The sequence below is a fragment of the Alligator mississippiensis genome, chromosome 15 (genome assembly GCF_030867095.1).
Source record: "Alligator mississippiensis isolate rAllMis1 chromosome 15, rAllMis1, whole genome shotgun sequence".
Lineage (NCBI taxonomy): Eukaryota > Metazoa > Chordata > Crocodylia > Alligatoridae > Alligator > Alligator mississippiensis.
Genome location: NC_081838.1, coordinates 5170855 through 5196556, shown reverse-complemented (window position 1 = coordinate 5196556; position 25702 = coordinate 5170855). Strand labels below are relative to the sequence as shown.

Genomic DNA, 25702 nt, shown 5'->3' with positions numbered 1-25702 from the left:
ACAAAGTCAAGGCCAGGCAAGCCTGTGTGGACTTTGGGGCCCCAGGTCAACCGCTTGGAAGTCAACGAGTGCTTCATGGCACAATGTCACCCCCGTTCCGGACACCAGGTCAACCCCATGCATTGCAATAGCGGCTTCCAGGCACCATGTCCATGCCATTCAAGGCTACGGGGACTGCCGCCTTCCTGTTCCTTCATGCCTATGGTGTGACGGGACGGGACTGATTGCATGCGATCTAGGAAGCTAAGCCGGCCCGGGCTCGGCTTGGACCTGGATAGCAGACTGCCTGGGAAGTGCGGGGGCTGTAGGCCACCTGCCCTTTTGGGACAGAGCTGGCCCTGCCCTTGCCTGAGTGCGGGCCGCCCGGCAAGGCACGGTGCGGAGTTCATGGGGCCACCTCTGAGTTGTGCTGCACGCCCCTGCTTGCTGCTTCACCGTAGAAGCTGCAGCGGGCCTCTGGGTGGGTCTCGCGGGCCCAGCGGGGCTGCCCGAGGTGCCTGGGGGCAAGGGGAACCGGGGAAATGGTGTGGGGGGGGGGCGGCAAGAGAAGGAGGCTGAAGCCGGGGTGGGGGGACACTTTTCCGAGGCTTAAGCCGGGGCGGGGAGGGGAGCGGGGGGGGGTGTAATTGACTGGGAGTTCAAACCCAGGCGGGAGGAATTCCGCACACCCTGGGCTGGCGAGTGGGTGCCGGGGAGGGGGTGGCCGGATGTGAGCACGCCAGGGCAGACACTCGCAGTGTGGGTTTTGGTCGGGTGCAGTGAGGTGGGCGGCTCAGGGTCGGAGCGCCCCCTTCTGGCCCGCTGCTCCCTGTAGCATCCTTCTTCCCGTGGCACCCCGCCAGCCCGCTTTCGCCCCTCCAAAGAGCCGGCCCGCCCGCGCAGGCCTCCAGGTCCTTGGGGGCCTGCCCTGGCTGTGGGCAGGGGCATTGTTTCCCGGTGGAGAAGGGCCAGCTTTTCCCCGTGCTCAGGGCTGGAAGGGAAGGCTGCTGGCCCTGGAGCGAGGGCTTGGGAGACCTGCCTTGAGCAAATCCCTGCGCCCCAGGGGGGTGGCGCCTGGGGCCAGGGCAGGAGGCAAGATGGAGGCAGGCGGGCGGGCAGGGCAGGGCTGCCTGCCCCGTGTCCTCCCTGGTGGTCTAGTGGCTAGGATTTGGCGCTTTCACCGCCGCGGCCTGGGTTCGATTCCCAGCCAGGGAAAGCCGGCTTTTGAATCCCCAGCCCGCAGGGGAGGAGAAAGGGAAGGAGGCCTCCCACTTGGAGGCAGGCTCAGCTTTTGCTGGCCTCCCTGGGACGCCAGCTCCTGGTCCCTGCTATAGGCCGGCCTGACGCTGAGTGCCAAAAGCTGCTGCCAGGAGTGGGATTTGAACCCACGCCTCCAAAGGGAGACCAGGACCCCCCAGAACGAGGGAAGGGTGTGACCTTGAGCCTGGCGCTTTAGACCACTCAGCCATCCTGGCAAGGATGCCCCTGCCTCCCTCCCCTTGCCTGCGATTGTGCTGCATGCCACAGGCGGGTAGTTGGAGTCCCCCTCCTCGCCGGTGTGAACGCCAGAGTCTTTCCCCCTCGGGTGGCAGCACCCCGTGCAGGGGAAGAGCCAGGCCCGAACCCATGGCACAGGGCAAGAGAGAGCGCTCCTGGCCTCAGCCCAAGCGCTGGCCTGTCCTTCCCTGCTGGTCTTGGAGTAGAAGGGCTACAGCTGCCGTCCAGCTTGAAGCCCCGCCCCTTGACAGAAGGCCCGCCCCTGGCCGCCATCTGTGTAAGGCAAGTACCGCCCCCGACCCCTGACTTTTGCCACCACAAGTTGCAGCCTGTGCCCCAGAGGCACTCCCGTTGTCCAGCTCAGCCCGCGGAGGCCCCGTGGCCCTTCCCTGGTGGTCTAGTGGTTACGGTGCGGCGCTCTCACCGCTGCGGCCCGGGTTCGATTCCCGGCCAGGGAAAGCCCGTCTTCTTCCCCTGCTCTGCCTGACCTTTCTCGCAAGCCCTTGTGGCCGGGGGCGGGGCTCTTTTGCCCCTGGAGCCCACAGCACAGCGGGCATTCCCCACCTTCCCTCCCTGCCTGGTGGGCCAGCTTTAGCAATGGAAATGATTGGCTAAGGAAGGAGCAGTGGAGGTAAGCACCCTTCAAGGTCAACAGGGTCTGTGGGCCCCAAGGGGCACATAGCCCTGAGAAGAACCAGGGCCTGGACGGTGGCCGAGATTACCCCAGCTTTCAGGTGTGCTCCACGACAGGGTTTGGCCACACATCTGTGCCCCATGGGAGACACCTAAACCCAGGTCAACCCCATGCATTCCTATGGGGACTGCCAGGGACCAGTTGAACCCCATGCATTCCTATGGGGGCATCCAGGGGACAATGTCAACCTGCATGTCAACACCAGGGAAGCCTCTGGGGACTTTCTGGCACCAGGTCAACCCCATGCATTGGAATGGGGACTTACAGGCACCATGTCAAGCCCATGCATTGCAATGGCGGCTTCCAGGCACCCTGTCCATGCCATTGAAGGCTCCGGGCACTGCCGCCTTCCTGTTCCTTCATGCCTATGGTGTGACAGGACGGGACTCGGGTTGGACCGGGATGGGAGACTGCCTGGGATGCGTGGGGGCTGTAGGCCGCCTGCCCTTTTGGGACACAGCTGGCCCTGCCCTTGCCTGAGCGCCGGCCGCCTGGCAAGCCTTTGGAGCAGCACGGTGCGGAGCTCCTGGGGCCGCCTCTGAGTTGTGCTGCACGCCCCTGCTTGCTGCTTCACCCTAGAGCCTGCAGCGGGCCTCTGGGTGGGCCTTCCCGGCCCAGCGGGGCGGCCCGAGGTGCCTGGGGGCAAGGGGAACCGGGGAAAAGGTGTGGCGGGGGGGGCGGCAAGAGAAGGAGGCTGAAGCCGGGGTGGGGGGACACTTTTCCGAGGCTTAAGCCGGGGCGGGGAGGGAGGGGCGTACTTGCCTGGGAGTTGAAAGCCAGGCGGGAGGAATTCCAGACACCAGGTCACCCCAATGCATTCCTAAGGGGACTTTGGGGCACCAGGTCATCCCTATGCATGCCAATGGAGGCTTCCAGGGACAATGTCAACCCGATGCAAGCCAAAGGGGAATTTTGGGCACCAGGTCAACCCCAGGCAAGCCTCAGAGGGCTTCCAAGCACAAAGTCAAGGCCAGGCAAGCCTGTGTGGACTTTGGGGCCCCAGGTCAACCGCTTGGAAGTCAACGAGTGCTTCATGGCACAATGTCACCCCCGTTCCGGACACCAGGTCAACCCCATGCATTGCAATAGCGGCTTCCAGGCACCATGTCCATGCCATTCAAGGCTACGGGGACTGCCGCCTTCCTGTTCCTTCATGCCTATGGTGTGACGGGACGGGACTGATTGCATGCGATCTAGGAAGCTAAGCCGGCCCGGGCTCGGCTTGGACCTGGATAGCAGACTGCCTGGGAAGTGCGGGGGCTGTAGGCCACCTGCCCTTTTGGGACAGAGCTGGCCCTGCCCTTGCCTGAGTGCGGGCCGCCCGGCAAGGCACGGTGCGGAGTTCATGGGGCCACCTCTGAGTTGTGCTGCACGCCCCTGCTTGCTGCTTCACCGTAGAAGCTGCAGCGGGCCTCTGGGTGGGTCTCGCGGGCCCAGCGGGGCTGCCCGAGGTGCCTGGGGGCAAGGGGAACCGGGGAAATGGTGTGGGGGGGGGGGCGGCCGGATGTGAGCACGCCAGGGCAGACACTCGCAGTGTGGGTTTTGGTCGGGTGCAGTGAGGTGGGCGGCTCAGGGTCGGAGCGCCCCCTTCTGGCCCGCTGCTCCCTGTAGCATCCTTCTTCCCGTGGCACCCCGCCAGCCCGCTTTCGCCCCTCCAAAGAGCCGGCCCGCCCGCGCAGGCCTCCAGGTCCTTGGGGGCCTGCCCTGGCTGTGGTCAGGGGCATTGTTTCCCGGTGGAGAAGGGCCAGCTTTTCCCCGTGCTCAGGGCTGGAAGGGAAGGCTGCTGGCCCTGGAGCGAGGGCTTGGGAGACCTGCCTTGAGCAAATCCCTGCGCCCCAGGGGGGTGGCGCCTGGGGCCAGGGCAGGAGGCAAGATGGAGGCAGGCGGGCGGGCAGGGCAGGGCTGCCTGCCCCGTGTCCTCCCTGGTGGTCTAGTGGCTAGGATTTGGCGCTTTCACCGCCGCGGCCTGGGTTCGATTCCCAGCCAGGGAAAGCCGGCTTTTGAATCCCCAGCCCGCAGGGGAGGAGAAAGGGAAGGAGGCCTCCCACTTGGAGGCAGGCTCAGCTTTTGCTGGCCTCCCTGGGACGCCAGCTCCTGGTGCCCTGCTATAGGCCGGCCTGACGCCGAGTGCCAAAAGCTACTGCCAGGAGTGGGATTTGAACCCACGCCTCCAAACAGAGACCAGGACCCCCCAGGACGAGGGAAGGGTGTGACCTTGAGCCTGGCGCTTTAGACCACTCAGCCATCCTGGCAAGGATGCCCCTGCCTCCCTCCCCTTGCCTGCGATTGTGCTGCATGCCACAGGCGGGTAGTTGGAGTCCCCCTCCTCGCCGGTGTGAACGCCAGAGTCTTTCCCCCTCGGGTGGCAGCACCCCGTGCAGGGGAAGAGCCAGGCCCGAGCCCATGGCACAGGGCAAGAGAGAGCGCTCCTGGCCTCAGCCCAAGCGCTGGCCTGTCCTTCCCTGCTGGTCTTGGAGTAGAAGGGCTACAGCTGCCGTCCAGCTTGAAGCCCCGCCCCTTGACAGAAGGCCCGCCCCTGGCCGCCATCTGTGTAAGGCAAGTGCCGCCCCCGACCCCTGACTTTTGCCACCACAAGTTGCAGCCTGTGCCCCAGAGGCACTCCCGTTGTCCAGCTCAGCCCGCGGAGGCCCCGTGGCCCTTCCCTGGTGGTCTAGTGGTTAGGATTCGGCGCTCTCACCGCCGCGGCCCGGGTTCGATTCCCGGCCAGGGAAAGCCCGTCTTCTACCCCTGCTCTGCCTGGCCTTTCTCGCAAGCCCTTGTGGCCGGGGGCGGGGCTCTTTTGCCCCTGGAGCCCACAGCACAGCGGGCATTCCCCACCTTCCCTCCCTGCCTGGTGGGCCAGCTTTAGCAATGGAAATGATTGGCTAAGGAAGGAGCAGTGGAGGTAAGCACCCTTCAAGGTCAACAGGGTCTGTGGGCCCCAAGGGGCACATAGCCCTGAGAAGAACCAGGGCCTGGACGGTGGCCGAGATTACCCCAGCTTTCAGGTGTGCTCCACGACAGGGTTTGGCCACACATCTGTGCCCCATGGGAGACACCTAAACCCAGGTCAACCCCATGCATTCCTATGGGGACTGCCAGGGACCAGTTGAACCCCATGCATTCCTATGGGGGCATCCAGGGGACAATGTCAACCTGCATGTCAACACCAGGGAAGCCTCTGGGGACTTTCTGGCACCAGGTCAACCCCATGCATTGGAATGGGGACTTACAGGCACCATGTCAAGCCCATGCATTGCAATGGCGGCTTCCAGGCACCCTGTCCATGCCATTGAAGGCTCCGGGCACTGCCGCCTTCCTGTTCCTTCATGCCTATGGTGTGACAGGACGGGACTCGGGTTGGACCGGGATGGGAGACTGCCTGGGATGCGTGGGGGCTGTAGGCCGCCTGCCCTTTTGGGACAGAGCTGGCCCTGCCCTTGCCTGAGCGCCGGCCGCCCGGCAAGCCTTTGGAGCAGCACGGTGCGGAGCTCCTGGGGCCGCCTCTGAGTTGTGCTGCACGCCCCTGCTTGCTGCTTCACCCTAGAGCCTGCAGCGGGCCTCTGGGTGGGCCTTCCCGGCCCAGCGGGGCGGCCCGAGGTGCCTGGGGGCAAGGGGAACCGGGGAAAAGGTGTGGCGGGGGGGGCGGCAAGAGAAGGAGGCTGAAGCCGGGGTGGGGGGACACTTTTCCGAGGCTTAAGCCGGGGCGGGGAGGGAGGGGCGTACTTGCCTGGGAGTTGAAAGCCAGGCGGGAGGAATTCCAGACACCAGGTCACCCCAATGCATTCCTAAGGGGACTTTGGGGCACCAGGTCATCCCTATGCATGCCAATGGAGGCTTCCAGGGACAATGTCAACCCGATGCAAGCCAAAGGGGAATTTTGGGCACCAGGTCAACCCCAGGCAAGCCTCAGAGGGCTTCCAAGCACAAAGTCAAGGCCAGGCAAGCCTGTGTGGACTTTGGGGCCCCAGGTCAACCGCTTGGAAGTCAACGAGTGCTTCATGGCACAATGTCACCCCCGTTCCGGACACCAGGTCAACCCCATGCATTGCAATAGCGGCTTCCAGGCACCATGTCCATGCCATTCAAGGCTACGGGGACTGCCGCCTTCCTGTTCCTTCATGCCTATGGTGTGACGGGACGGGACTGATTGCATGCGATCTAGGAAGCTAAGCCGGCCCGGGCTCGGCTTGGACCTGGATAGCAGACTGCCTGGGAAGTGCGGGGGCTGTAGGCCACCTGCCCTTTTGGGACAGAGCTGGCCCTGCCCTTGCCTGAGTGCGGGCCGCCCGGCAAGGCACGGTGCGGAGTTCATGGGGCCACCTCTGAGTTGTGCTGCACGCCCCTGCTTGCTGCTTCACCGTAGAAGCTGCAGCGGGCCTCTGGGTGGGTCTCGCGGGCCCAGCGGGGCTGCCCGAGGTGCCTGGGGGCAAGGGGAACCGGGGAAATGGTGTGGGGGGGGGGCGGCCGGATGTGAGCACGCCAGGGCAGACACTCGCAGTGTGGGTTTTGGTCGGGTGCAGTGAGGTGGGCGGCTCAGGGTCGGAGCGCCCCCTTCTGGCCCGCTGCTCCCTGTAGCATCCTTCTTCCCGTGGCACCCCGCCAGCCCGCTTTCGCCCCTCCAAAGAGCCGGCCCGCCCGCGCAGGCCTCCAGGTCCTTGGGGGCCTGCCCTGGCTGTGGGCAGGGGCATTGTTTCCCGGTGGAGAAGGGCCAGCTTTTCCCCGTGCTCAGGGCTGGAAGGGAAGGCTGCTGGCCCTGGAGCGAGGGCTTGGGAGACCTGCCTTGAGCAAATCCCTGCGCCCCAGGGGGGTGGCGCCTGGGGACAGGGCAGGAGGCAAGATGGAGGCAGGCGGGCGGGCAGGGCAGGGCTGCCTGCCCCGTGTCCTCCCTGGTGGTCTAGTGGCTAGGATTTGGCGCTTTCACCGCCGCGGCCTGGGTTCGATTCCCAGCCAGGGAAAGCCGGCTTTTGAATCCCCAGCCCGCAGGGGAGGAGAAAGGGAAGGAGGCCTCCCACTTGGAGGCAGGCTCAGCTTTTGCTGGCCTCCCTGGGACGCCAGCTCCTGGTGCCCTGCTATAGGCCGGCCTGACGCTGAGTGCCAAAAGCTGCTACCAGGAGTGGGATTTGAACCCACGCCTCCAAAGGGAGACCAGGACCCCCCAGGACGAGGGAAGGGTGTGACCTTGAGCCTGGCGCTTTAGACCACTCAGCCATCCTGGCAAGGATGCCCCTGCCTCCCTCCCCTTGCCTGTGATTGTGCTGCATGCCACAGGCGGGTAGTTGGAGTCCCCCTCCTCGCCGGTGTGAACGCCAGAGTCTTTCCCCCTCGGGTGGCAGCACCCCGTGCAGGGGAAGAGCCAGGCCCGAGCCCATGGCACAGGGCAAGAGAGAGCGCTCCTGGCCTCAGCCCAAGCGCTGGCCTGTCCTTCCCTGCTGGTCTTGGAGTAGAAGGGCTACAGCTGCCGTCCAGCTTGAAGCCCCGCCCCTTGACAGAAGGCCCGCCCCTGGCCGCCATCTGTGTAAGGCAAGTGCCGCCCCCGACCCCTGACTTTTGCCACCACAAGTTGCAGCCTGTGCCCCAGAGGCACTCCCGTTGTCCAGCTCAGCCCGCGGAGGCCCCGTGGCCCTTCCCTGGTGGTCTAGTGGTTAGGATTCGGCGCTCTCACCGCCGCGGCCCGGGTTCGATTCCCGGCCAGGGAAAGCCCGTCTTCTTCCCCTGCTCTGCCTGGCCTTTCTCGCAAGCCCTTGTGGCCGGGGGCGGGGCTCTTTTGCCCCTGGAGCCCACAGCACAGCGGGCATTCCCCACCTTCCCTCCCTGCCTGGTGGGCCAGCTTTAGCAATGGAAATGATTGGCTAAGGAAGGAGCAGTGGAGGTAAGCACCCTTCAAGGTCAACAGGGTCTGTGGGCCCCAAGGGGCACATAGCCCTGAGAAGAACCAGGGCCTGGACGGTGGCCGAGATTACCCCAGCTTTCAGGTGTGCTCCACGACAGGGTTTGGCCACACATCTGTGCCCCATGGGAGACACCTAAACCCAGGTCAACCCCATGCATTCCTATGGGGACTGCCAGGGACCAGTTGAACCCCATGCATTCCTATGGGGGCATCCAGGGGACAATGTCAACCTGCATGTCAACACCAGGGAAGCCTCTGGGGACTTTCTGGCACCAGGTCAACCCCATGCATTGGAATGGGGACTTACAGGCACCATGTCAAGCCCATGCATTGCAATGGCGGCTTCCAGGCACCCTGTCCATGCCATTGAAGGCTCCGGGCACTGCCGCCTTCCTGTTCCTTCATGCCTATGGTGTGACAGGACGGGACTCGGGTTGGACCGGGATGGGAGACTGCCTGGGATGCGTGGGGGCTGTAGGCCGCCTGCCCTTTTGGGACAGAGCTGGCCCTGCCCTTGCCTGAGCGCCGGCCGCCCGGCAAGCCTTTGGAGCAGCACGGTGCGGAGCTCCTGGGGCCGCCTCTGAGTTGTGCTGCACGCCCCTGCTTGCTGCTTCACCCTAGAGCCTGCAGCGGGCCTCTGGGTGGGCCTTCCCGGCCCAGCGGGGCGGCCCGAGGTGCCTGGGGGCAAGGGGAACCGGGGAAAAGGTGTGGCGGGGGGGGCGGCAAGAGAAGGAGGCTGAAGCCGGGGTGGGGGGACACTTTTCCGAGGCTTAAGCCGGGGCGGGGAGGGAGGGGCGTACTTGCCTGGGAGTTGAAAGCCAGGCGGGAGGAATTCCAGACACCAGGTCACCCCAATGCATTCCTAAGGGGACTTTGGGGCACCAGGTCATCCCTATGCATGCCAATGGAGGCTTCCAGGGACAATGTCAACCCGATGCAAGCCAAAGGGGAATTTTGGGCACCAGGTCAACCCCAGGCAAGCCTCAGAGGGCTTCCAAGCACAAAGTCAAGGCCAGGCAAGCCTGTGTGGACTTTGGGGCCCCAGGTCAACCGCTTGGAAGTCAACGAGTGCTTCATGGCACAATGTCACCCCCGTTCCGGACACCAGGTCAACCCCATGCATTGCAATAGCGGCTTCCAGGCACCATGTCCATGCCATTCAAGGCTACGGGGACTGCCGCCTTCCTGTTCCTTCATGCCTATGGTGTGACGGGACGGGACTGATTGCATGCGATCTAGGAAGCTAAGCCGGCCCGGGCTCGGCTTGGACCTGGATAGCAGACTGCCTGGGAAGTGCGGGGGCTGTAGGCCACCTGCCCTTTTGGGACAGAGCTGGCCCTGCCCTTGCCTGAGTGCGGGCCGCCCGGCAAGGCACGGTGCGGAGTTCATGGGGCCACCTCTGAGTTGTGCTGCACGCCCCTGCTTGCTGCTTCACCGTAGAAGCTGCAGCGGGCCTCTGGGTGGGTCTCGCGGGCCCAGCGGGGCTGCCCGAGGTGCCTGGGGGCAAGGGGAACCGGGGAAATGGTGTGGGGGGGGGGCGGCCGGATGTGAGCACGCCAGGGCAGACACTCGCAGTGTGGGTTTTGGTCGGGTGCAGTGAGGTGGGCGGCTCAGGGTCGGAGCGCCCCCTTCTGGCCCGCTGCTCCCTGTAGCATCCTTCTTCCCGTGGCACCCCGCCAGCCCGCTTTCGCCCCTCCAAAGAGCCGGCCCGCCCGCGCAGGCCTCCAGGTCCTTGGGGGCCTGCCCTGGCTGTGGGCAGGGGCATTGTTTCCCGGTGGAGAAGGGCCAGCTTTTCCCCGTGCTCAGGGCTGGAAGGGAAGGCTGCTGGCCCTGGAGCGAGGGCTTGGGAGACCTGCCTTGAGCAAATCCCTGCGCCCCAGGTGGGTGGCGCCTGGGGCCAGGGCAGGAGGCAAGATGGAGGCAGGCGGGCGGGCAGGGCAGGGCTGCCTGCCCCGTGTCCTCCCTGGTGGTCTAGTGGCTAGGATTTGGCGCTTTCACCGCCGCGGCCTGGGTTCGATTCCCAGCCAGGGAAAGCCGGCTTTTGAATCCCCAGCCCGCAGGGGAGGAGAAAGGGAAGGAGGCCTCCCACTTGGAGGCAGGCTCAGCTTTTGCTGGCCTCCCTGGGACGCCAGCTCCTGGTGCCCTGCTATAGGCCGGCCTGACGCCGAGTGCCAAAAGCTGCTGCCAGGAGTGGGATTTGAACCCACGCCTCCAAAGGGAGACCAGGACCCCCCAGGACAAGGGAAGGGTGTGACCTTGAGCCTGGCGCTTTAGACCACTCAGCCATCCTGGCAAGGATGCCCCTGCCTCCCTCCCCTTGCCTGCGATTGTGCTGCATGCCACAGGCGGGTAGTTGGAGTCCCCCTCCTCGCCGGTGTGAACGCCAGAGTCTTTCCCCCTCGGGTGGCAGCACCCCGTGCAGGGGAAGAGCCAGGCCCGAGCCCATGGCACAGGGCAAGAGAGAGCGCTCCTGGCCTCAGCCCAAGCGCTGGCCTGTCCTTCCCTGCTGGTCTTGGAGTAGAAGGGCTACAGCTGCCGTCCAGCTTGAAGCCCCGCCCCTTGACAGAAGGCCCGCCCCTGGCCGCCATCTGTGTAAGGCAAGTGCCGCCCCCGACCCCTGACTTTTGCCACCACAAGTTGCAGCCTGTGCCCCAGAGGCACTCCCGTTGTCCAGCTCAGCCCGCGGAGGCCCCGTGGCCCTTCCCTGGTGGTCTAGTGGTTAGGATTCGGCGCTCTCACCGCCGCGGCCCGGGTTCGATTCCCGGCCAGGGAAAGCCCGTCTTCTTCCCCTGCTCTGCCTGGCCTTTCTCGCAAGCCCTTGTGGCCGGGGGCGGGGCTCTTTTGCCCCTGGAGCCCACAGCACAGCGGGCATTCCCCACCTTCCCTCCCTGCCTGGTGGGCCAGCTTTAGCAATGGAAATGATTGGCTAAGGAAGGAGCAGTGGAGGTAAGCACCCTTCAAGGTCAACAGGGTCTGTGGGCCCCAAGGGGCACATAGCCCTGAGAAGAACCAGGGCCTGGACGGTGGCCGAGATTACCCCAGCTTTCAGGTGTGCTCCACGACAGGGTTTGGCCACACATCTGTGCCCCATGGGAGACACCTAAACCCAGGTCAACCCCATGCATTCCTATGGGGACTGCCAGGGACCAGTTGAACCCCATGCATTCCTATGGGGGCATCCAGGGGACAATGTCAACCTGCATGTCAACACCAGGGAAGCCTCTGGGGACTTTCTGGCACCAGGTCAACCCCATGCATTGGAATGGGGACTTACAGGCACCATGTCAAGCCCATGCATTGCAATGGCGGCTTCCAGGCACCCTGTCCATGCCATTGAAGGCTCCGGGCACTGCCGCCTTCCTGTTCCTTCATGCCTATGGTGTGACAGGACGGGACTCGGGTTGGACCGGGATGGGAGACTGCCTGGGATGCGTGGGGGCTGTAGGCCGCCTGCCCTTTTGGGACAGAGCTGGCCCTGCCCTTGCCTGAGCGCCGGCCGCCCGGCAAGCCTTTGGAGCAGCACGGTGCGGAGCTCCTGGGGCCGCCTCTGAGTTGTGCTGCACGCCCCTGCTTGCTGCTTCACCCTAGAGCCTGCAGCGGGCCTCTGGGTGGGCCTTCCCGGCCCAGCGGGGCGGCCCGAGGTGCCTGGGGGCAAGGGGAACCGGGGAAAAGGTGTGGCGGGGGGGGCGGCAAGAGAAGGAGGCTGAAGCCGGGGTGGGGGGACACTTTTCCGAGGCTTAAGCCGGGGCGGGGAGGGAGGGGCGTACTTGCCTGGGAGTTGAAAGCCAGGCGGGAGGAATTCCAGACACCAGGTCACCCCAATGCATTCCTAAGGGGACTTTGGGGCACCAGGTCATCCCTATGCATGCCAATGGAGGCTTCCAGGGACAATGTCAACCCGATGCAAGCCAAAGGGGAATTTTGGGCACCAGGTCAACCCCAGGCAAGCCTCAGAGGGCTTCCAAGCACAAAGTCAAGGCCAGGCAAGCCTGTGTGGACTTTGGGGCCCCAGGTCAACCGCTTGGAAGTCAACGAGTGCTTCATGGCACAATGTCACCCCCGTTCCGGACACCAGGTCAACCCCATGCATTGCAATAGCGGCTTCCAGGCACCATGTCCATGCCATTCAAGGCTACGGGGACTGCCGCCTTCCTGTTCCTTCATGCCTATGGTGTGACGGGACGGGACTGATTGCATGCGATCTAGGAAGCTAAGCCGGCCCGGGCTCGGCTTGGACCTGGATAGCAGACTGCCTGGGAAGTGCGGGGGCTGTAGGCCACCTGCCCTTTTGGGACAGAGCTGGCCCTGCCCTTGCCTGAGTGCGGGCCGCCCGGCAAGGCACGGTGCGGAGTTCATGGGGCCACCTCTGAGTTGTGCTGCACGCCCCTGCTTGCTGCTTCACCGTAGAAGCTGCAGCGGGCCTCTGGGTGGGTCTCGCGGGCCCAGCGGGGCTGCCCGAGGTGCCTGGGGGCAAGGGGAACCGGGGAAATGGTGTGGGGGGGGGGCGGCAAGAGAAGGAGGCTGAAGCCGGGGTGGGGGGACACTTTTCCGAGGCTTAAGCCGGGGCGGGGAGGGGAGCGGGGGGGGGTGTAATTGACTGGGAGTTCAAACCCAGGCGGGAGGAATTCCGCACACCCTGGGCTGGCGAGTGGGTGCCGGGGAGGGGGTGGCCGGATGTGAGCACGCCAGGGCAGACACTCGCAGTGTGGGTTTTGGTCGGGTGCAGTGAGGTGGGCGGCTCAGGGTCGGAGCGCCCCCTTCTGGCCCGCTGCTCCCTGTAGCATCCTTCTTCCCGTGGCACCCCGCCAGCCCGCTTTCGCCCCTCCAAAGAGCCGGCCCGCCCGCGCAGGCCTCCAGGTCCTTGGGGGCCTGCCCTGGCTGTGGGCAGGGGCATTGTTTCCCGGTGGAGAAGGGCCAGCTTTTCCCCGTGCTCAGGGCTGGAAGGGAAGGCTGCTGGCCCTGGAGCGAGGGCTTGGGAGACCTGCCTTGAGCAAATCCCTGCGCCCCAGGGGGGTGGCGCCTGGGGCCAGGGCAGGAGGCAAGATGGAGGCAGGCGGGCGGGCAGGGCAGGGCTGCCTGCCCCCTGTCCTCCCTGGTGGTCTAGTGGCTAGGATTTGGCGCTTTCACCGCCGCGGCCTGGGTTCGATTCCCAGCCAGGGAAAGCCGGCTTTTGAATCCCCAGCCCGCAGGGGAGGAGAAAGGGAAGGAGGCCTCCCACTTGGAGGCAGGCTCAGCTTTTGCTGGCCTCCCTGGGACGCCAGCTCCTGGTCCCTGCTATAGGCCGGCCTGACGCTGAGTGCCAAAAGCTGCTGCCAGGAGTGGGATTTGAACCCACGCCTCCAAAGGGAGACCAGGACCCCCCAGAACGAGGGAAGGGTGTGACCTTGAGCCTGGCGCTTTAGACCACTCAGCCATCCTGGCAAGGATGCCCCTGCCTCCCTCCCCTTGCCTGCGATTGTGCTGCATGCCACAGGCGGGTAGTTGGAGTCCCCCTCCTCGCCGGTGTGAACGCCAGAGTCTTTCCCCCTCGGGTGGCAGCACCCCGTGCAGGGGAAGAGCCAGGCCCGAACCCATGGCACAGGGCAAGAGAGAGCGCTCCTGGCCTCAGCCCAAGCGCTGGCCTGTCCTTCCCTGCTGGTCTTGGAGTAGAAGGGCTACAGCTGCCGTCCAGCTTGAAGCCCCGCCCCTTGACAGAAGGCCCGCCCCTGGCCGCCATCTGTGTAAGGCAAGTACCGCCCCCGACCCCTGACTTTTGCCACCACAAGTTGCAGCCTGTGCCCCAGAGGCACTCCCGTTGTCCAGCTCAGCCCGCGGAGGCCCCGTGGCCCTTCCCTGGTGGTCTAGTGGTTACGGTGCGGCGCTCTCACCGCCGCGGCCCGGGTTCGATTCCCGGCCAGGGAAAGCCCGTCTTCTTCCCCTGCTCTGCCTGACCTTTCTCGCAAGCCCTTGTGGCCGGGGGCGGGGCTCTTTTGCCCCTGGAGCCCACAGCACAGCGGGCATTCCCCACCTTCCCTCCCTGCCTGGTGGGCCAGCTTTAGCAATGGAAATGATTGGCTAAGGAAGGAGCAGTGGAGGTAAGCACCCTTCAAGGTCAACAGGGTCTGTGGGCCCCAAGGGGCACATAGCCCTGAGAAGAACCAGGGCCTGGACGGTGGCCGAGATTACCCCAGCTTTCAGGTGTGCTCCACGACAGGGTTTGGCCACACATCTGTGCCCCATGGGAGACACCTAAACCCAGGTCAACCCCATGCATTCCTATGGGGACTGCCAGGGACCAGTTGAACCCCATGCATTCCTATGGGGGCATCCAGGGGACAATGTCAACCTGCATGTCAACACCAGGGAAGCCTCTGGGGACTTTCTGGCACCAGGTCAACCCCATGCATTGGAATGGGGACTTACAGGCACCATGTCAAGCCCATGCATTGCAATGGCGGCTTCCAGGCACCCTGTCCATGCCATTGAAGGCTCCGGGCACTGCCGCCTTCCTGTTCCTTCATGCCTATGGTGTGACAGGACGGGACTCGGGTTGGACCGGGATGGGAGACTGCCTGGGATGCGTGGGGGCTGTAGGCCGCCTGCCCTTTTGGGACACAGCTGGCCCTGCCCTTGCCTGAGCGCCGGCCGCCTGGCAAGCCTTTGGAGCAGCACGGTGCGGAGCTCCTGGGGCCGCCTCTGAGTTGTGCTGCACGCCCCTGCTTGCTGCTTCACCCTAGAGCCTGCAGCGGGCCTCTGGGTGGGCCTTCCCGGCCCAGCGGGGCGGCCCGAGGTGCCTGGGGGCAAGGGGAACCGGGGAAAAGGTGTGGCGGGGGGGGCGGCAAGAGAAGGAGGCTGAAGCCGGGGTGGGGGGACACTTTTCCGAGGCTTAAGCCGGGGCGGGGAGGGAGGGGCGTACTTGCCTGGGAGTTGAAAGCCAGGCGGGAGGAATTCCAGACACCAGGTCACCCCAATGCATTCCTAAGGGGACTTTGGGGCACCAGGTCATCCCTATGCATGCCAATGGAGGCTTCCAGGGACAATGTCAACCCGATGCAAGCCAAAGGGGAATTTTGGGCACCAGGTCAACCCCAGGCAAGCCTCAGAGGGCTTCCAAGCACAAAGTCAAGGCCAGGCAAGCCTGTGTGGACTTTGGGGCCCCAGGTCAACCGCTTGGAAGTCAACGAGTGCTTCATGGCACAATGTCACCCCCGTTCCGGACACCAGGTCAACCCCATGCATTGCAATAGCGGCTTCCAGGCACCATGTCCATGCCATTCAAGGCTACGGGGACTGCCGCCTTCCTGTTCCTTCATGCCTATGGTGTGACGGGACGGGACTGATTGCATGCGATCTAGGAAGCTAAGCCGGCCCGGGCTCGGCTTGGACCTGGATAGCAGACTGCCTGGGAAGTGCGGGGGCTGTAGGCCACCTGCCCTTTTGGGACAGAGCTGGCCCTGCCCTTGCCTGAGTGCGGGCCGCCCGGCAAGGCACGGTGCGGAGTTCATGGGGCCACCTCTGAGTTGTGCTGCACGCCCCTGCTTGCTGCTTCACCGTAGAAGCTGCAGCGGGCCTCTGGGTGGGTCTCGCGGGCCCAGCGGGGCTGCCCGAGGTGCCTGGGGGCAAGGGGAACCGGGGAAATGGTGTGGGGGGGGGGGCGGCCGGATGTGAGCACGCCAGGGCAGACACTCGCAGTGTGGGTTTTGGTCGGGTGCAGTGAGGTGGGCGGCTCAGGGTCGGAGCGCCCCCTTCTGGCCCGCTGCTCCCTGTAGCATCCTTCTTCCCGTGGCACCCCGCCAGCCCGCTTTCGCCCCTCCAAAGAGCCGGCCCGCCCGCGCAGGCCTCCAGGTCCTTGGGGGCCTGCCCTGGCTGTGGTCAGGGGCATTGTTTCCCGGTGGAGAAGGGCCAGCTTTTCCCCGTGCTCAGGGCTGGAAGGGAAGGCTGCTGGCCCTGGAGCGAGGGCTTGGGAGACCTGCCTTGAGCAAATCCCTGCGCCCCAGGGGGGTGGCGCCTGGGGCCAGGGCAGGAGGCAAGATGGAGGCAGGCGGGCGGGCAGGGCAGGGCTGCCTGCCCCGTGTCCTCCCTGGTGGTCTAGTGGCTAGGATTTGGCGCTTTCACCGCCGCGGCCTGGGTTCGATTCCCAGCCAGGGAAAGCCGGCTTTTGAATCCCCAGCCCGCAGGGGAGGAGAAAGGGAAGGAGGCCTCCCACTTGGAGGCAGGCTCAGCTTTTGCTGGCCTCCCTGGGACGCCAGCTCCTGGTGCCCTGCTATAGGCCGGCCTGACGCCGAGTGCCAAAAGCTACTGCCAGGAGTGGGATTTGAACCCACGCCTCCAAACAGAGACCAGGACCCCCCAGGACGAGGGAAGGGTGTGACCTTGAGCCTGGCGCTTTAGACCACTCAGCCATCCTGGCAAGGATGCCCCTGCCTCCCTCCCCTTGCCTGCGATTGTGCTGCATGCCACAGGCGGGTAGTTGGAGTCCCCCTCCTCGCCGGTGTGAACGCCAGAGTCTTTCCCCCTCGGGTGGCAGCACCCCGTGCAGGGGAAGAGCCAGGCCCGAGCCCATGGCACAGGGCAAGAGAGAGCGCTCCTGGCCTCAGCCCAAGCGCTGGCCTGTCCTTCCCTGCTGGTCTTGGAGTAGAAGGGCTACAGCTGCCGTCCAGCTTGAAGCCCCGCCCCTTGACAGAAGGCCCGCCCCTGGCCGCCATCTGTGTAAGGCAAGTGCCGCCCCCGACCCCTGACTTTTGCCACCACAAGTTGCAGCCTGTGCCCCAGAGGCACTCCCGTTGTCCAGCTCAGCCCGCGGAGGCCCCGTGGCCCTTCCCTGGTGGTCTAGTGGTTAGGATTCGGCGCTCTCACCGCCGCGGCCCGGGTTCGATTCCCGGCCAGGGAAAGCCCGTCTTCTACCCCTGCTCTGCCTGGCCTTTCTCGCAAGCCCTTGTGGCCGGGGGCGGGGCTCTTTTGCCCCTGGAGCCCACAGCACAGCGGGCATTCCCCACCTTCCCTCCCTGCCTGGTGGGCCAGCTTTAGCAATGGAAATGATTGGCTAAGGAAGGAGCAGTGGAGGTAAGCACCCTTCAAGGTCAACAGGGTCTGTGGGCCCCAAGGGGCACATAGCCCTGAGAAGAACCAGGGCCTGGACGGTGGCCGAGATTACCCCAGCTTTCAGGTGTGCTCCACGACAGGGTTTGGCCACACATCTGTGCCCCATGGGAGACACCTAAACCCAGGTCAACCCCATGCATTCCTATGGGGACTGCCAGGGACCAGTTGAACCCCATGCATTCCTATGGGGGCATCCAGGGGACAATGTCAACCTGCATGTCAACACCAGGGAAGCCTCTGGGGACTTTCTGGCACCAGGTCAACCCCATGCATTGGAATGGGGACTTACAGGCACCATGTCAAGCCCATGCATTGCAATGGCGGCTTCCAGGCACCCTGTCCATGCCATTGAAGGCTCCGGGCACTGCCGCCTTCCTGTTCCTTCATGCCTATGGTGTGACAGGACGGGACTCGGGTTGGACCGGGATGGGAGACTGCCTGGGATGCGTGGGGGCTGTAGGCCGCCTGCCCTTTTGGGACAGAGCTGGCCCTGCCCTTGCCTGAGCGCCGGCCGCCCGGCAAGCCTTTGGAGCAGCACGGTGCGGAGCTCCTGGGGCCGCCTCTGAGTTGTGCTGCACGCCCCTGCTTGCTGCTTCACCCTAGAGCCTGCAGCGGGCCTCTGGGTGGGCCTTCCCGGCCCAGCGGGGCGGCCCGAGGTGCCTGGGGGCAAGGGGAACCGGGGAAAAGGTGTGGCGGGGGGGGCGGCAAGAGAAGGAGGCTGAAGCCGGGGTGGGGGGACACTTTTCCGAGGCTTAAGCCGGGGCGGGGAGGGAGGGGCGTACTTGCCTGGGAGTTGAAAGCCAGGCGGGAGGAATTCCAGACACCAGGTCACCCCAATGCATTCCTAAGGGGACTTTGGGGCACCAGGTCATCCCTATGCATGCCAATGGAGGCTTCCAGGGACAATGTCAACCCGATGCAAGCCAAAGGGGAATTTTGGGCACCAGGTCAACCCCAGGCAAGCCTCAGAGGGCTTCCAAGCACAAAGTCAAGGCCAGGCAAGCCTGTGTGGACTTTGGGGCCCCAGGTCAACCGCTTGGAAGTCAACGAGTGCTTCATGGCACAATGTCACCCCCGTTCCGGACACCAGGTCAACCCCATGCATTGCAATAGCGGCTTCCAGGCACCATGTCCATGCCATTCAAGGCTACGGGGACTGCCGCCTTCCTGTTCCTTCATGCCTATGGTGTGACGGGACGGGACTGATTGCATGCGATCTAGGAAGCTAAGCCGGCCCGGGCTCGGCTTGGACCTGGATAGCAGACTGCCTGGGAAGTGCGGGGGCTGTAGGCCACCTGCCCTTTTGGGACAGAGCTGGCCCTGCCCTTGCCTGAGTGCGGGCCGCCCGGCAAGGCACGGTGCGGAGTTCATGGGGCCACCTCTGAGTTGTGCTGCACGCCCCTGCTTGCTGCTTCACCGTAGAAGCTGCAGCGGGCCTCTGGGTGGGTCTCGCGGGCCCAGCGGGGCTGCCCGAGGTGCCTGGGGGCAAGGGGAACCGGGGAAATGGTGTGGGGGGGGGGCGGCCGGATGTGAGCACGCCAGGGCAGACACTCGCAGTGTGGGTTTTGGTCGGGTGCAGTGAGGTGGGCGGCTCAGGGTCGGAGCGCCCCCTTCTGGCCCGCTGCTCCCTGTAGCATCCTTCTTCCCGTGGCACCCCGCCAGCCCGCTTTCGCCCCTCCAAAGAGCCGGCCCGCCCGCGCAGGCCTCCAGGTCCTTGGGGGCCTGCCCTGGCTGTGGGCAGGGGCATTGTTTCCCGGTGGAGAAGGGCCAGCTTTTCCCCGTGCTCAGGGCTGGAAGGGAAGGCTGCTGGCCCTGGAGCGAGGGCTTGGGAGACCTGCCTTGAGCAAATCCCTGCGCCCCAGGGGGGTGGCGCCTGGGGCCAGGGCAGGAGGCAAGATGGAGGCAGGCGGGCGGGCAGGGCAGGGCTGCCTGCCCCGTGTCCTCCCTGGTGGTCTAGTGGCTAGGATTTGGCGCTTTCACCGCCGCGGCCTGGGTTCGATTCCCAGCCAGGGAAAGCCGGCTTTTGAATCCCCAGCCCGCAGGGGAGGAGAAAGGGAAGGAGGCCTCCCACTTGGAGGCAGGCTCAGCTTTTGCTGGCCTCCCTGGGACGCCAGCTCCTGGTGCCCTGCTATAGGCCGGCCTGACGCTGAGTGCCAAAAGCTGCTACCAGGAGTGGGATTTGAACCCACGCCTCCAAAGGGAGACCAGGACCCCCCAGGACGAGGGAAGGGTGTGACCTTGAGCCTGGCGCTTTAGACCACTCAGCCATCCTGGCAAGGATGCCCCTGCCTCCCTCCCCTTGCCTGTGATTGTGCTGCATGCCACAGGCGGGTAGTTGGAGTCCCCCTCCTCGCCGGTGTGAACGCCAGAGTCTTTCCCCCTCGGGTGGCAGCACCCCGTGCAGGGGAAGAGCCAGGCCCGAGCCCATGGCACAGGGCAAGAGAGAGCGCTCCTGGCCTCAGCCCAAGCGCTGGCCTGTCCTTCCCTGCTGGTCTTGGAGTAGAAGGGCTACAGCTGCCGTCCAGCTTGAAGCCCCGCCCCTTGACAGAAGGCCCGCCCCTGGCCGCCATCTGTGTAAGGCAAGTGCCGCCCCCGACCCCTGACTTTTGCCACCACAAGTTGCAGCCTGTGCCCCAGAGGCACTCCCGTTGTCCAGCTCAGCCCGCGGAGGCCCCGTGGCCCTTCCCTGGTGGTCTAGTGGTTAGGATTCGGCGCTCTCACCGCCGCGGCCCGGGTTCGATTCCCGGCCAGGGAAAGCCCGTCTTCTTCCCCTGCTCTGCCTGGCCTTTCTCGCAAGCCCTTGTGGCCGGGGGCGGGGCTCTTTTGCCCCTGGAGCCCACAGCACAGCGGGCATTCCCCACCTTCCCTCCCTGCCTGGTGGGCCAGCTTTAGCAATGGAAATGATTGGCTAAGGAAGGAGCAGTGGAGGTAAGCACCCTTCAAGGTCAACAGGGTCTGTGGGCCCCAAGGGGCACATAGCCCTGAGAAGAACCAGGGCCTGGACGGTGGCCGAGATTACCCCAGCTTTCAGGTGTGCTCCACGACAGGGTTTGGCCACACATCTGTGCCCCATGGGAGACACCTAAACCCAGGTCAACCCCATGCATTCCTATGGGGACTGCCAGGGACCAGTTGAACCCCATGCATTCCTATGGGGGCATCCAGGGGACAATGTCAACCTGCATGTCAACACCAGGGAAGCCTCTGGGGACTTTCTGGCACCAGGTCAACCCCATGCATTGGAATGGGGACTTACAGGCACCATGTCAAGCCCATGCATTGCAATGGCGGCTTCCAGGCACCCTGTCCATGCCATTGAAGGCTCCGGGCACTGCCGCCTTCCTGTTCCTTCATGCCTATGGTGTGACAGGACGGGACTCGGGTTGGACCGGGATGGGAGACTGCCTGGGATGCGTGGGGGCTGTAGGCCGCCTGCCCTTTTGGGACAGAGCTGGCCCTGCCCTTGCCTGAGCGCCGGCCGCCCGGCAAGCCTTTGGAGCAGCACGGTGCGGAGCTCCTGGGGCCGCCTCTGAGTTGTGCTGCACGCCCCTGCTTGCTGCTTCACCCTAGAGCCTGCAGCGGGCCTCTGGGTGGGCCTTCCCGGCCCAGCGGGGCGGCCCGAGGTGCCTGGGGGCAAGGGGAACCGGGGAAAAGGTGTGGCGGGGGGGGCGGCAAGAGAAGGAGGCTGAAGCCGGGGTGGGGGGACACTTTTCCGAGGCTTAAGCCGGGGCGGGGAGGGAGGGGCGTACTTGCCTGGGAGTTGAAAGCCAGGCGGGAGGAATTCCAGACACCAGGTCACCCCAATGCATTCCTAAGGGGACTTTGGGGCACCAGGTCATCCCTATGCATGCCAATGGAGGCTTCCAGGGACAATGTCAACCCGATGCAAGCCAAAGGGGAATTTTGGGCACCAGGTCAACCCCAGGCAAGCCTCAGAGGGCTTCCAAGCACAAAGTCAAGGCCAGGCAAGCCTGTGTGGACTTTGGGGCCCCAGGTCAACCGCTTGGAAGTCAACGAGTGCTTCATGGCACAATGTCACCCCCGTTCCGGACACCAGGTCAACCCCATGCATTGCAATAGCGGCTTCCAGGCACCATGTCCATGCCATTCAAGGCTACGGGGACTGCCGCCTTCCTGTTCCTTCATGCCTATGGTGTGACGGGACGGGACTGATTGCATGCGATCTAGGAAGCTAAGCCGGCCCGGGCTCGGCTTGGACCTGGATAGCAGACTGCCTGGGAAGTGCGGGGGCTGTAGGCCACCTGCCCTTTTGGGACAGAGCTGGCCCTGCCCTTGCCTGAGTGCGGGCCGCCCGGCAAGGCACGGTGCGGAGTTCATGGGGCCACCTCTGAGTTGTGCTGCACGCCCCTGCTTGCTGCTTCACCGTAGAAGCTGCAGCGGGCCTCTGGGTGGGTCTCGCGGGCCCAGCGGGGCTGCCCGAGGTGCCTGGGGGCAAGGGGAACCGGGGAAATGGTGTGGGGGGGGGGGCGGCCGGATGTGAGCACGCCAGGGCAGACACTCGCAGTGTGGGTTTTGGTCGGGTGCAGTGAGGTGGGCGGCTCAGGGTCGGAGCGCCCCCTTCTGGCCCGCTGCTCCCTGTAGCATCCTTCTTCCCGTGGCACCCCGCCAGCCCGCTTTCGCCCCTCCAAAGAGCCGGCCCGCCCGCGCAGGCCTCCAGGTCCTTGGGGGCCTGCCCTGGCTGTGGGCAGGGGCATTGTTTCCCGGTGGAGAAGGGCCAGCTTTTCCCCGTGCTCAGGGCTGGAAGGGAAGGCTGCTGGCCCTGGAGCGAGGGCTTGGGAGACCTGCCTTGAGCAAATCCCTGCGCCCCAGGTGGGTGGCGCCTGGGGCCAGGGCAGGAGGCAAGATGGAGGCAGGCGGGCGGGCAGGGCAGGGCTGCCTGCCCCGTGTCCTCCCTGGTGGTCTAGTGGCTAGGATTTGGCGCTTTCACCGCCGCGGCCTGGGTTCGATTCCCAGCCAGGGAAAGCCGGCTTTTGAATCCCCAGCCCGCAGGGGAGGAGAAAGGGAAGGAGGCCTCCCACTTGGAGGCAGGCTCAGCTTTTGCTGGCCTCCCTGGGACGCCAGCTCCTGGTGCCCTGCTATAGGCCGGCCTGACGCCGAGTGCCAAAAGCTGCTGCCAGGAGTGGGATTTGAACCCACGCCTCCAAAGGGAGACCAGGACCCCCCAGGACAAGGGAAGGGTGTGACCTTGAGCCTGGCGCTTTAGACCACTCAGCCATCCTGGCAAGGATGCCCCTGCCTCCCTCCCCTTGCCTGCGATTGTGCTGCATGCCACAGGCGGGTAGTTGGAGTCCCCCTCCTCGCCGGTGTGAACGCCAGAGTCTTTCCCCCTCGGGTGGCAGCACCCCGTGCAGGGGAAGAGCCAGGCCCGAGCCCATGGCACAGGGCAAGAGAGAGCGCTCCTGGCCTCAGCCCAAGCGCTGGCCTGTCCTTCCCTGCTGGTCTTGGAGTAGAAGGGCTACAGCTGCCGTCCAGCTTGAAGCCCCGCCCCTTGACAGAAGGCCCGCCCCTGGCCGCCATCTGTGTAAGGCAAGTGCCGCCCCCGACCCCTGACTTTTGCCACCACAAGTTGCAGCCTGTGCCCCAGAGGCACTCCCGTTGTCCAGCTCAGCCCGCGGAGGCCCCGTGGCCCTTCCCTGGTGGTCTAGTGGTTAGGATTCGGCGCTCTCACCGCCGCGGCCCGGGTTCGATTCCCGGCCAGGGAAAGCCCGTCTTCTTCCCCTGCTCTGCCTGGCCTTTCTCGCAAGCCCTTGTGGCCGGGGGCGGGGCTCTTTTGCCCCTGGAGCCCACAGCACAGCGGGCATTCCCCACCTTCCCTCCCTGCCTGGTGGGCCAGCTTTAGCAATGGAAATGATTGGCTAAGGAAGGAGCAGTGGAGGTAAGCACCCTTCAAGGTCAACAGGGTCTGTGGGCCCCAAGGGGCACATAGCCCTGAGAAGAACCAGGGCCTGGACGGTGGCCGAGATTACCCCAGCTTTCAGGTGTGCTCCACGACAGGGTTTGGCCACACATCTGTGCCCCATGGGAGACACCTAAACCCAGGTCAACCCCATGCATTCCTATGGGGACTGCCAGGGACCAGTTGAACCCCATGCATTCCTATGGGGGCATCCAGGGGACAATGTCAACCTGCATGTCAACACCAGGGAAGCCTCTGGGGACTTTCTGGCACCAGGTCAACCCCATGCATTGGAATGGGGACTTACAGGCACCATGTCAAGCCCATGCATTGCAATGGCGGCTTCCAGGCACCCTGTCCATGCCATTGAAGGCTCCGGGCACTGCCGCCTTCCTGTTCCTTCATGCCTATGGTGTGACAGGACGGGACTCGGGTTGGACCGGGATGGGAGACTGCCTGGGATGCGTGGGGGCTGTAGGCCGCCTGCCCTTTTGGGACAGAGCTGGCCCTGCCCTTGCCTGAGCGCCGGCCGCCCGGCAAGCCTTTGGAGCAGCACGGTGCGGAGCTCCTGGGGCCGCCTCTGAGTTGTGCTGCACGCCCCTGCTTGCTGCTTCACCCTAGAGCCTGCAGCGGGCCTCTGGGTGGGCCTTCCCGGCCCAGCGGGGCGGCCCGAGGTGCCTGGGGGCAAGGGGAACCGGGGAAAAGGTGTGGCGGGGGGGGCGGCAAGAGAAGGAGGCTGAAGCCGGGGTGGGGGGACACTTTTCCGAGGCTTAAGCCGGGGCGGGGAGGGAGGGGCGTACTTGCCTGGGAGTTGAAAGCCAGGCGGGAGGAATTCCAGACACCAGGTCACCCCAATGCATTCCTAAGGGGACTTTGGGGCACCAGGTCATCCCTATGCATGCCAATGGAGGCTTCCAGGGACAATGTCAACCCGATGCAAGCCAAAGGGGAATTTTGGGCACCAGGTCAACCCCAGGCAAGCCTCAGAGGGCTTCCAAGCACAAAGTCAAGGCCAGGCAAGCCTGTGTGGACTTTGGGGCCCCAGGTCAACCGCTTGGAAGTCAACGAGTGCTTCATGGCACAATGTCACCCCCGTTCCGGACACCAGGTCAACCCCATGCATTGCAATAGCGGCTTCCAGGCACCATGTCCATGCCATTCAAGGCTACGGGGACTGCCGCCTTCCTGTTCCTTCATGCCTATGGTGTGACGGGACGGGACTGATTGCATGCGATCTAGGAAGCTAAGCCGGCCCGGGCTCGGCTTGGACCTGGATAGCAGACTGCCTGGGAAGTGCGGGGGCTGTAGGCCACCTGCCCTTTTGGGACAGAGCTGGCCCTGCCCTTGCCTGAGTGCGGGCCGCCCGGCAAGGCACGGTGCGGAGTTCATGGGGCCACCTCTGAGTTGTGCTGCACGCCCCTGCTTGCTGCTTCACCGTAGAAGCTGCAGCGGGCCTCTGGGTGGGTCTCGCGGGCCCAGCGGGGCTGCCCGAGGTGCCTGGGGGCAAGGGGAACCGGGGAAATGGTGTGGGGGGGGGGGCGGCCGGATGTGAGCACGCCAGGGCAGACACTCGCAGTGTGGGTTTTGGTCGGGTGCAGTGAGGTGGGCGGCTCAGGGTCGGAGCGCCCCCTTCTGGCCCGCTGCTCCCTGTAGCATCCTTCTTCCCGTGGCACCCCGCCAGCCCGCTTTCGCCCCTCCAAAGAGCCGGCCCGCCCGCGCAGGCCTCCAGGTCCTTGGGGGCCTGCCCTGGCTGTGGGCAGGGGCATTGTTTCCCGGTGGAGAAGGGCCAGCTTTTCCCCGTGCTCAGGGCTGGAAGGGAAGGCTGCTGGCCCTGGAGCGAGGGCTTGGGAGACCTGCCTTGAGCAAATCCCTGCGCCCCAGGGGGGTGGCGCCTGGGGCCAGGGCAGGAGGCAAGATGGAGGCAGGCGGGCGGGCAGGGCAGGGCTGCCTGCCCCGTGTCCTCCCTGGTGGTCTAGTGGCTAGGATTTGGCGCTTTCACCGCCGCGGCCTGGGTTCGATTCCCAGCCAGGGAAAGCCGGCTTTTGAATTCCCCAGCCCGCAGGGGAGGAGAAAGGGAAGGAGGCCTCCCACTTGGAGGCAGGCTCAGCTTTTGCTGGCCTCCCTGGGACGCCAGCTCCTGGTGCCCTGCTATAGGCCGGCCTGACGCTGAGTGCCAAAAGCTGCTACCAGGAGTGGGATTTGAACCCACGCCTCCAAAGGGAGACCAGGACCCCCCAGGACAAGGGAAGGGTGTGACCTTGAGCCTGGTGCTTTAGACCACTCAGCCATCCTGGCAAGGATGCCCCTGCCTCCCTCCCCTTGCCTGCGATTGTGCTGCATGCCACAGGCGGGTAGTTGGAGTCCCCCTCCTCGCCGGTGTGAACGCCAGAGTCTTTCCCCCTCGGGTGGCAGCACCCCGTGCAGGGGAAGAGCCAGGCCCGAGCCCATGGCACAGGGCAAGAGAGAGCGCTCCTGGCCTCAGCCCAAGCGCTGGCCTGTCCTTCCCTGCTGGTCTTGGAGTAGAAGGGCTACAGCTGCCGTCCAGCTTGAAGCCCCGCCCCTTGACAGAAGGCCCGCCCCTGGCCGCCATCTGTGTAAGGCAAGTGCCGCCCCCGACCCCTGACTTTTGCCACCACAAGTT

The 25702-nt window shown here is 65.1% G+C and overlaps 26 non-coding genes across 26 annotated transcripts; 17 read left to right on the top strand and 9 right to left on the bottom strand.

Moving 5' to 3' along the window:
* Window positions 1-1122: 1122 nt before the first annotated feature.
* TRNAE-UUC (transfer RNA glutamic acid (anticodon UUC)) lies at window positions 1123-1194 on the top strand. The gene has a single exon. It is a non-coding gene; the product is annotated as a tRNA-Glu (tRNA).
* Window positions 1195-1343: 149 nt separating this feature from the next.
* On the bottom strand, window positions 1344-1454 carry TRNAL-CAA (transfer RNA leucine (anticodon CAA)). Its single transcript has 2 exons — window positions 1417-1454; window positions 1344-1389 (listed from the first exon to the last, which is right to left on the bottom strand). It is a non-coding gene; the product is annotated as a tRNA-Leu (tRNA).
* A 408-nt stretch (window positions 1455-1862) lies between these two features.
* TRNAE-CUC (transfer RNA glutamic acid (anticodon CUC)) lies at window positions 1863-1934 on the top strand. Its single transcript has one exon. It is a non-coding gene; the product is annotated as a tRNA-Glu (tRNA).
* A 2155-nt stretch (window positions 1935-4089) lies between these two features.
* On the top strand, window positions 4090-4161 carry TRNAE-UUC (transfer RNA glutamic acid (anticodon UUC)). Its single transcript has one exon. It is a non-coding gene; the product is annotated as a tRNA-Glu (tRNA).
* Window positions 4162-4311: 150 nt separating this feature from the next.
* TRNAL-CAA (transfer RNA leucine (anticodon CAA)) lies at window positions 4312-4422 on the bottom strand. Its single transcript has 2 exons — window positions 4385-4422; window positions 4312-4357 (listed from the first exon to the last, which is right to left on the bottom strand). It is a non-coding gene; the product is annotated as a tRNA-Leu (tRNA).
* Window positions 4423-4830: 408 nt separating this feature from the next.
* Window positions 4831-4902, top strand: TRNAE-CUC (transfer RNA glutamic acid (anticodon CUC)). Its single transcript has one exon. It is a non-coding gene; the product is annotated as a tRNA-Glu (tRNA).
* A 2154-nt stretch (window positions 4903-7056) lies between these two features.
* TRNAE-UUC (transfer RNA glutamic acid (anticodon UUC)) lies at window positions 7057-7128 on the top strand. Its single transcript has one exon. It is a non-coding gene; the product is annotated as a tRNA-Glu (tRNA).
* Window positions 7129-7278: 150 nt separating this feature from the next.
* On the bottom strand, window positions 7279-7389 carry TRNAL-CAA (transfer RNA leucine (anticodon CAA)). Its single transcript has 2 exons — window positions 7352-7389; window positions 7279-7324 (listed from the first exon to the last, which is right to left on the bottom strand). It is a non-coding gene; the product is annotated as a tRNA-Leu (tRNA).
* Window positions 7390-7797: 408 nt separating this feature from the next.
* TRNAE-CUC (transfer RNA glutamic acid (anticodon CUC)) lies at window positions 7798-7869 on the top strand. Its single transcript has one exon. It is a non-coding gene; the product is annotated as a tRNA-Glu (tRNA).
* Window positions 7870-10023: 2154 nt separating this feature from the next.
* TRNAE-UUC (transfer RNA glutamic acid (anticodon UUC)) lies at window positions 10024-10095 on the top strand. The gene has a single exon. It is a non-coding gene; the product is annotated as a tRNA-Glu (tRNA).
* Window positions 10096-10245: 150 nt separating this feature from the next.
* Window positions 10246-10356, bottom strand: TRNAL-CAA (transfer RNA leucine (anticodon CAA)). Its single transcript has 2 exons — window positions 10319-10356; window positions 10246-10291 (listed from the first exon to the last, which is right to left on the bottom strand). It is a non-coding gene; the product is annotated as a tRNA-Leu (tRNA).
* A 408-nt stretch (window positions 10357-10764) lies between these two features.
* TRNAE-CUC (transfer RNA glutamic acid (anticodon CUC)) lies at window positions 10765-10836 on the top strand. Its single transcript has one exon. It is a non-coding gene; the product is annotated as a tRNA-Glu (tRNA).
* Window positions 10837-13152: 2316 nt separating this feature from the next.
* On the top strand, window positions 13153-13224 carry TRNAE-UUC (transfer RNA glutamic acid (anticodon UUC)). The gene has a single exon. It is a non-coding gene; the product is annotated as a tRNA-Glu (tRNA).
* Window positions 13225-13373: 149 nt separating this feature from the next.
* On the bottom strand, window positions 13374-13484 carry TRNAL-CAA (transfer RNA leucine (anticodon CAA)). The gene is made up of 2 exons: window positions 13447-13484; window positions 13374-13419 (listed from the first exon to the last, which is right to left on the bottom strand). It is a non-coding gene; the product is annotated as a tRNA-Leu (tRNA).
* A 408-nt stretch (window positions 13485-13892) lies between these two features.
* Window positions 13893-13964, top strand: TRNAE-CUC (transfer RNA glutamic acid (anticodon CUC)). Its single transcript has one exon. It is a non-coding gene; the product is annotated as a tRNA-Glu (tRNA).
* Window positions 13965-16119: 2155 nt separating this feature from the next.
* TRNAE-UUC (transfer RNA glutamic acid (anticodon UUC)) lies at window positions 16120-16191 on the top strand. Its single transcript has one exon. It is a non-coding gene; the product is annotated as a tRNA-Glu (tRNA).
* Window positions 16192-16341: 150 nt separating this feature from the next.
* Window positions 16342-16452, bottom strand: TRNAL-CAA (transfer RNA leucine (anticodon CAA)). The gene is made up of 2 exons: window positions 16415-16452; window positions 16342-16387 (listed from the first exon to the last, which is right to left on the bottom strand). It is a non-coding gene; the product is annotated as a tRNA-Leu (tRNA).
* Window positions 16453-16860: 408 nt separating this feature from the next.
* On the top strand, window positions 16861-16932 carry TRNAE-CUC (transfer RNA glutamic acid (anticodon CUC)). Its single transcript has one exon. It is a non-coding gene; the product is annotated as a tRNA-Glu (tRNA).
* A 2154-nt stretch (window positions 16933-19086) lies between these two features.
* Window positions 19087-19158, top strand: TRNAE-UUC (transfer RNA glutamic acid (anticodon UUC)). Its single transcript has one exon. It is a non-coding gene; the product is annotated as a tRNA-Glu (tRNA).
* Window positions 19159-19308: 150 nt separating this feature from the next.
* Window positions 19309-19419, bottom strand: TRNAL-CAA (transfer RNA leucine (anticodon CAA)). The gene is made up of 2 exons: window positions 19382-19419; window positions 19309-19354 (listed from the first exon to the last, which is right to left on the bottom strand). It is a non-coding gene; the product is annotated as a tRNA-Leu (tRNA).
* A 408-nt stretch (window positions 19420-19827) lies between these two features.
* On the top strand, window positions 19828-19899 carry TRNAE-CUC (transfer RNA glutamic acid (anticodon CUC)). The gene has a single exon. It is a non-coding gene; the product is annotated as a tRNA-Glu (tRNA).
* Window positions 19900-22054: 2155 nt separating this feature from the next.
* Window positions 22055-22126, top strand: TRNAE-UUC (transfer RNA glutamic acid (anticodon UUC)). Its single transcript has one exon. It is a non-coding gene; the product is annotated as a tRNA-Glu (tRNA).
* Window positions 22127-22276: 150 nt separating this feature from the next.
* On the bottom strand, window positions 22277-22387 carry TRNAL-CAA (transfer RNA leucine (anticodon CAA)). The gene is made up of 2 exons: window positions 22350-22387; window positions 22277-22322 (listed from the first exon to the last, which is right to left on the bottom strand). It is a non-coding gene; the product is annotated as a tRNA-Leu (tRNA).
* A 408-nt stretch (window positions 22388-22795) lies between these two features.
* TRNAE-CUC (transfer RNA glutamic acid (anticodon CUC)) lies at window positions 22796-22867 on the top strand. The gene has a single exon. It is a non-coding gene; the product is annotated as a tRNA-Glu (tRNA).
* A 2155-nt stretch (window positions 22868-25022) lies between these two features.
* On the top strand, window positions 25023-25094 carry TRNAE-UUC (transfer RNA glutamic acid (anticodon UUC)). Its single transcript has one exon. It is a non-coding gene; the product is annotated as a tRNA-Glu (tRNA).
* A 151-nt stretch (window positions 25095-25245) lies between these two features.
* On the bottom strand, window positions 25246-25356 carry TRNAL-CAA (transfer RNA leucine (anticodon CAA)). Its single transcript has 2 exons — window positions 25319-25356; window positions 25246-25291 (listed from the first exon to the last, which is right to left on the bottom strand). It is a non-coding gene; the product is annotated as a tRNA-Leu (tRNA).
* Between the last annotated feature and the right edge of the window lie 346 nt (window positions 25357-25702).